The sequence below is a fragment of the Dermochelys coriacea genome, chromosome 7, assembly GCF_009764565.3.
Source record: "Dermochelys coriacea isolate rDerCor1 chromosome 7, rDerCor1.pri.v4, whole genome shotgun sequence".
NCBI lineage: Eukaryota > Metazoa > Chordata > Testudines > Dermochelyidae > Dermochelys > Dermochelys coriacea.
This window is the reverse complement of record NC_050074.1, coordinates 34,237,623-34,243,981: the sequence shown is the minus strand read 5'-3', so window position 1 is coordinate 34,243,981 and position 6,359 is coordinate 34,237,623. Positions and strand designations below refer to the sequence as shown.

The window sequence follows — 6,359 nt, the reverse complement described above, 5'->3', positions numbered from 1 at the left end:
AAGCTGCAAGCAGGGACATTCTTTCCAGCCTAAAGCATTACCACTGGCAATACTCAAATGCCAGTTCTGATTCTGGGGGACCCAGCCTACCCCTTGCTCCCTTGGGCTAATGAAACCATACATTGGCCTCCTCGGCAGCACCAAGGAAAAATTCAACTACTGACTCAGCAGGTGCAGAATGCCTGCTGAATGTGCTTTTGATAAATTGAAGGGACTCTGGCAGTGTTTACTCACTAGATTGAGACACAGTGAGAAAAATATCCCCCTGGTTATAGCTGCCTGTTGTGTCCTGCACAATATCTTTGAGGCAAAGGGGGAAAAGCTGATGCCCGGGTGAAGGCCAAGTAGCTGTCTACCACCTTTCAACACCCAGACACGAGCTCTATTACAAGAGCCCCAATGCTGCTGCTGCTGGCATGATGGTGAAAGTCCCCAAAACCTGCAGGAATTACTGCAAGAAATGTGGCAAGCACCAGCTGCACAAAGTGACCCAATACAAGAAGGGCAAGGACTCTCTCTGCGCTCAGGGAAAGAGGAGATAGGATCAGAAGCAGAGTGGCTATGTGGTCAGACAAAGCCTAGCTTCTGTAAGAAGGCCTAGACCACGAAGAAAATTGTGCTGAGGCTTGAGTGTGTGGAGCCCAACTGCAGGTCCAAGCGAATGCTGGCCATTAAGAGGTGCAAGCACTTTGAGCTGGGAGGAGACAAGAAGAGAAAGGGCCAGGTGATCCAGTTCTAAACTCCATCTTGTTCATTGTTATGGAATCCACTAAAGTACGTGGAAAGAAAGAAAAAAATGAAGCTATACAGTTAATGGAGGCTTTGAAAGAGCACTTTACCAGTCAGCCACAGTAGCATTTTCTGCTGGAATGTTCCCTGGGCCTGGAGCTTCAGGTGTCACTAAGAATTGTATAGTGCTTGCTGTACATTTATAAATGTGGCTGGGTGTATTTCTGAAGCTATGAATTCTGTGGTGCTTGGTGTGCACTTACAAGTACTGTTTGCTGTGAGTACGACTGTGCATTCTGCAATATTTATTGTGAAGTAATAAAGATAAGAGAGTGTTTGTATTTAGGAAAAAACAGTGCAGAAAATCAGTGTGCAAACCACAAAACAAACCACATACAATGTTATTCAGTTTTTCACATAATTTAATGGGAGTGAAAATTTAAAATTAGAAAGGGAGTAAACATTTCTGTTCATTTGAGTTCACATGTAGTCTGTTCTAGCTACACATATACACCTGTGAGAACCACGGTTGGTGTGTGAAGCTGTGGTTTTCTTTCATGAGGAGTGCCAGGATAATCATACATGCTGTGATGCCAAGTGGTATGTTGGGAGATGTAGGAAGTGGTGACCAGGAAGTTCTCCAAGAATGCAAAGCGTGGAAAGTCCAGGATTTTGGGCCTGTAGGCCAACCAGGGTCTGCAGCATTTGGGTTTGCTGCCTGAGAAGACCCACTATGTCCTGGTGCGTTTCCCGCTTCTTGTCCTGCTGACTCCTGGGCCTTTTTCCTATCCTCTCTGCCTTCTTCATGCCATCCGTCATATTGGCGCTCCAGGCTCCTTTGTTTACAGTCTGATCCAGCACTGGCTTGCAGGATCTCACTGAACATGTCTTCCCTCATCTTCTTTCTCCTCATCAGGGTCACATGCTCTGTGAGTGTGGAGGGGGCACTCTCCAAGGTCACAATGCCCAAATGTGCTGATGAAAACAGTCAGCTGCACCACTGGATTTACAGTCACAGCAGAAAGGGAAATACACTTTTCAAAGCTCCCTTCTTTTAGACCCATAAACACTTTGAATAAGGCATGCTTATTGACACTGCCCCTTGGCACAGCAACGTTCTCCAGCCGCAGCCATAATGAGTACAGCCTACCAGCGGTGAAAGGGAAAAGGCTCCTCTGTTGCATGAAGCTATCAACGTTGGTCCCTATGAGCGTAGGGCAATGGCAGTGAATATTGGCACTATTTCCACAGGCCGTGGTGATTTTAGCTGAGATCTCACTCTTGAGGGTCACAAAGGCACAGAGAATACAGCTGCTACTGGCACCCCAAAGCCGCCCTGGCCCATATGCTGCTAACCTGTTTACTGCAATGGTTCCAGCCAAGGTCTTTGCAGAATGGCATGGGGAAGTGTCCTACCACGGAAGAAGACATAAGGCAGCCATCCCTAGAAATCCTTGGGAGAGGACTGCAGAATATCTCCATGAAAGTTTCAAGATCTCTCAGGAGGATAAACGGGACACCCGTATGTACATCCACAAAGTGCTCTGCATACCCCCTCACACACCTAACTCAAGAGGTGAATGAAAAGCAGATTGCAACTCTGCCTCTGTTTGTTGTACTTCTCTCTCCTCTCATGTGAGTAAAACAATGAAAAGTCAATACTTTTGTCTTGTTAACTTGGAGATGAGCCGGGTACCACCTTTAAATGTAAACATTGTAAGGAAAAATGCATGGACATGCTTACCTGACTTCCCTTCCCCTTCATTAGGCTCATGTGTGCTCACCTGGCAGGACCGAGACTCAAACAGATCCTGGCTCACAGCATGGCTAGAGTCCCTCACAGCATCTACCCCCTCCTCTTCCTCTTCTTCCTCCTCCTTGCTGTTCATGGCAGGGTCCTCTGTCTCAGAGTAAGGTGGCCCCTTACGCATTCCTGGAATACCAGACATTCTGGCACTTCCGAGAACAGCATGGGCCCTCCCCTGCCTGCATGATGGTCATACCACATGGGGGAGGCTATTTTGAAGAGCGCGCCACTCTTCCCCCACCAGTCTGAGCTTGCACGCAGTGTGCCTGCAAGATCAGGCTGGTGCGGGTGAAGTGGCATGCTTTCAAAATGGCATCCTATGTGATACAGACGAAACCACAAGTGGTTTTGTTCTTGTACCAGACAGGAGACAAATCAGTCAAAACGAGAACTGTCCAGTTTTGGCCTCCCTATCTTGGGCTCCTCCAAAGTATCAAGTGGTCTGCAGGGTGCTGGTGGAGTCTCCACCACATATGCCATGCAAGTTCATTGAACCCTTGACAGGTCTGTGGCACAGCACCAGATCTATTGTGTACTCCCCGGCCTTGTGGTATCCCTGGTAAAATTCATTCATTTTCACACAGCACTGCTGCTGTTTCCTGTCAGACCCCTCCACCTGTATCTCCCATGCAATCTGCCTGTAAATGTCCACATTTCCACTGCTGATCCATAGCTGTGCTTGCACAGCCTCTTCTCCCCACAGGCCCAGGGGATCCAATACATCCTGTATGCTCCAGGCAGGACTGCACGTAGTACCTCTCTGTGTGCATAGAGCTGGCATGGTCGGTTGGGCAACTAGGGAAACCTGCCAGGTGTGCTTCCCAAGGTGGGCAATCAGGAAAAGTCATTTAAAAAACACACACGTAGGGATTTAAAGGGGAGGTGATGGAAGGTGGCACCCAGTCTCTGTGACCCCTGGGCAATGGAATTTAAAATTGTGACCAGAGCGGTCTCTGTCACTGAGAATGGGGCATTGTGGGACAGCTGCTGGAGGACTGTTAGGATCGAGACAGGTCATGCAGTGTCTACACTCACACTGCATTGCCCTAAGTAGGTCAACCATGACTCCATGCCAATCGGGGACATGGCTTTACTGCGTTGCCATAATGGGGCATTTACATTGGCTAGAGACAAATCTGAGTGTAGACACATTCACAGATAGGTCAGCACAAGGTGCCTGATGCTGACCTAACTTTGTATTGAAGAGCAGGCCCATGCTAAGAACTGGGCTCACAGACACACCACTTCTAACAGACACGGAGACGAGGAGCCAAGATGGACCTCAGAGGAGCCTGGTATGTTGGGGGCCATTGCTTCTACCACTATGGACTCTGACTTGAGCCTGACTTTTCCATGCTAACCTAAGGACTTCCTAATGCTGGATTCCCAGAGGACTAATAATCGCCACCTAGTTTTGAAAAGGCTTCCCTGTATCACTAAAGATATTCATTGTTTGCATTGCTCCTCAAAGGTACAGAGTCTCTACAGGCCTTTGAACAACGGTGGACTGATTGCAGGGGCTCATGATGAGAAATGGAGGTACTAGAGCCCCCAGAGCTCAGTCTTGGAGCTGGAGAGCTGCAGAGCTCACCCTGGTAAAAAGTAGGATCCCTAGGGTCTGGCACCCAACCAGCATCACTCCCAGGAGACTGCCAAAAGGCTGGGACGCAGCACAGGGCCTGCACATCCATGACACTCAGCAGTGGAGGTGCAGGGACAGGACACGACTTGTCCAAGGTCACAAAGGAAGTTGAGAATGGAACCAGGAGTCCTGACTGCCAGGTGCTGGGCCTCAGCCATGAGGCTCCCTTTACCCTGTGGAAAGGATTCCCACGGTCATTTCAGGCTCTCTGCATCCCCTCAGCATGCTGTTAGTGACACACTCAGTGCACATTGCATCCTGTGCTACTCTCCTGGGGGCTTGGCCTCATCTCCTGGGTCTGCACCACCCCTCAGTCAGCGGGTGAGTCATTCAGACCAGTCATTCAGGGGTTTCCCTGTTTGGGTCTCCAGCTGTCATTGCAGTTGCCAGGCAATACCAGCCCAGGGCCTATGTGCGTTTATTATGGTTTGGTATCCATGGCAACCAGCACTACAATGCTTCTCCACAGCCAGTGGAGCAGGAGGAGAAAGTGTGGCTTCCCCACTCCAAGTGCAGGGAAGTTTCTCCTGGGGAAGCCCAGCCAGTCGCATGGGTCCCATCCAGCAGGCTGGGATTGGCAGCTGCTCAGGACAGGCTGGGTCTTTCTGATTGTCTTTTGCCTTTGCAGCGAATACAAGTGCAAACAGGGCTCCACCTTCTCAAACAAAGCTGTGGGTGCACCCGGCTACCTCCCTCCACTGGCTGCCTGGCAGGACATGGACAGAAACAGCCTGACTCATTTGAGGAGGGAGCATGAGTTTGGGGAGGCCCAGCCTTGCCTCCATGTCCCTGCCCTCCCCCTCCAGCTTCACTCAGGCTTGTCTCACATGGCCCCAGCCACGCTGGGTCTCCATCCAGTGCCATGGCGCTGTGGCATTAATGGGAGAATCCCTGCCCCAAACCAGCAGCGCCCCCACCCCCACCCCCAGCGGACATGTCTCCTGTATATCAGCCACTTGTGTGGACATGCTCAGCCCAGGTGTGGGGGCAAAGAGAACAGGGGTCTGTTGTCCCCATCGCCATGGAAACAAGCTCTAAGGTTAAATATACCCTAGCCTTCCCTCCCCCATTCTCCTCCCTCCACAATATGCTGGGATGGGAGACATGTCTGGCCAGTCCTTGCTGTTCTGAGAGAGCTCCCTGTCTCTCCCATCCCCAGGCGGGCCAGTGCAAGAGGAGACAGATGACAAGTAAGAGCCTGCAATGCTGGGGAGAGGGAGACTGCAGAACAGGTTTCTCTGATCAAAGAGATCATAAAAAGTGAAGTGAGGCTGGGCCTGGCCTGCCCGCCACCTCACAACTGCAAATCCTTCCTGCCGGAGAGAGACTGGATATGAGACACAGACAGGTGTGCCCTGCCATTTACTAGCGTTATCACAGTAGCATCTAGGGGCCATCATCAGGGATCGGGACCCCACTGTATCTGGAGCTCCACAGACCCCAACTGACATCAGAGCCCCCATTGTGGCAGGTGCTGCACAGACCTCCATCAAGATCAGAGGCCCCCCATCACGCCAGGTGCTGTACAGAGCCCAACAAAGATAAGCGGGACCCATTGTACCAGGTACTGCACAGCTCCTGAGTGAGATCAGGGCCCCCATTGTGCTGGGCCCTGCACAAATGCACATTAAGAGACACTTTCTTCAGTCCCTAGAATCAGCACCACGCCTGTGCCAGGGCTAGCATTGGTGAGGTCTCCATGTCCGCCACCCTGTGTTGGGGGAAGGCTTGCTGCTGAGTAGGGTTTCAAAGGGATCTGAAAAGCTGCCAGATCACCCCCCAGCCACACACTCCCTCCTCTGAGTCTTCAAGAGTAGGTCCCTACAGCTACAGCAGCAATACCTTCTGCAACCACGCATAGCTCAGAAGTTAGACTCACGTGACCATCACTATTTGTTGGCTAACATCAGGGATTGAGCCAGGGATCATTAAAGCTTCAGCGCCCGGCCCCGTGGAGCCCTGATCTCATGAGCTAAAGAGCCAACCTCTGTAGGTGGGGGGATATAAGAGACTCACATCCTTGGTGCACTGGGGACATGTACCACACACAGACCAGAGTGCTGGCTCTGTGTATGCCTTTCCCCATTCTGCCCCATGTGGAGGTTAGGGCTCAGGGGCGACTGGGGCTCATTGCAGAGAGAGGAGAGGACGGTGCCAGTTCTCTCTGGCACATCTTGCCAC

General features: G+C 51.2%; 1 pseudogene; it reads left to right on the top strand.

Moving 5' to 3' along the window:
• Window positions 1-239: 239 nt before the first annotated feature.
• LOC119859153 lies at window positions 240-789 on the top strand (annotated as a pseudogene).
• Window positions 790-6,359: the final 5,570 nt, after the last annotated feature.